General features: G+C 37.0%; 1 pseudogene; it reads left to right on the top strand.

The window, feature by feature from the left end:
* Positions 1-235: 235 nt before the first annotated feature.
* LOC149122576 (enhancer of rudimentary homolog pseudogene) lies at positions 236-541 on the top strand (annotated as a pseudogene).
* The last annotated feature ends 452 nt before the right edge of the window (positions 542-993 follow it).

The following is a 993-nucleotide window of genomic DNA, read 5'->3' as shown; positions in this document are numbered from 1 at the left end:
GCTATTTCCAAAACTCCAGGTATTCACAATCATTTTGGGGAAGATAAGTCATGTACATGGGGAGCTATTATGACATAAAGGGACTTAAAAATAAGGCATCAAGAGTGCCTGCGGGTGGGAGGGACGTTATGGGGGGGAAGCCATTGTAATCCATAAGCTATACTTTGGAAATTTATATTCATTAAATAAAAGTTAAAAAAAAAAAGAGTGCCTGCAAGGAGAAGAGTTTGGTGCAATGTCTCACACCATTTTGCTGATACAACCTACCAAGAGGTCAAAGATAGAACCTATGTTATGAATCTGCAAATGAATGCATAGAAGGTGTTTGTCAAATGTATGAGGGACATCTGAAGAGAATGAATCCAACAGTCTGTCACATATGATTATCAGTCAGTTGTTTGATTTTATTGATAATCTGGCAGACCTCAGCTGCCTTGTTTGCTGGGCTGATACCCAGACATACCAGCCTTATAACAAAGATTGGATCAAAGGAAAGATCCATGTGTTCCTTTGCTGGCAGGCCCAATAGGCAGGAAAATAAGGGAGTGGGAAGCATTAGGGGGATGGAGGTGGGCTTGGAACGCAGGTATGAATAGCAGGATGCAGTTGCTCTGTATTATAGTAATCCTGTTTCCATTTTGTTATACTCCAGCTAAGACTGAATGTATTAGATGATGTAAGAGAATATTGTTCAATATGAAACCCCTGTTGCCTCTTTTTTTCTTTTTCTTCCGTTTTTTTACTTAAACATTTTTATGAGGATTTATATGGAAGTTTTTTTTTTCTTGTTAATGTTGATTCCAGAGCTTCAAACTGTTGAGATTTGCTTTATAACAGTAACTGTACTAACCCTTGGAGATGGAATGGGGATGGCTCAGTTTAGTTATATCCTCAAGATGAACTTTTAGTGGAAAAATAAATGTTCTTTAGTAAAAAAAATGCATTAAAACCAAAGTTCTATTCATATATGTTCCAACTGATTACTTAGTTTGA

This window comes from Oryctolagus cuniculus, chromosome 13 (genome assembly GCF_051225735.1).
Source record: "Oryctolagus cuniculus isolate XC-2025 breed Fujian yellow rabbit chromosome 13, ASM5122573v1, whole genome shotgun sequence".
NCBI classification, from domain to species: Eukaryota; Metazoa; Chordata; class Mammalia; order Lagomorpha; family Leporidae; genus Oryctolagus; species Oryctolagus cuniculus.
This window is presented reverse-complemented; position numbering and strand designations above follow the sequence as displayed.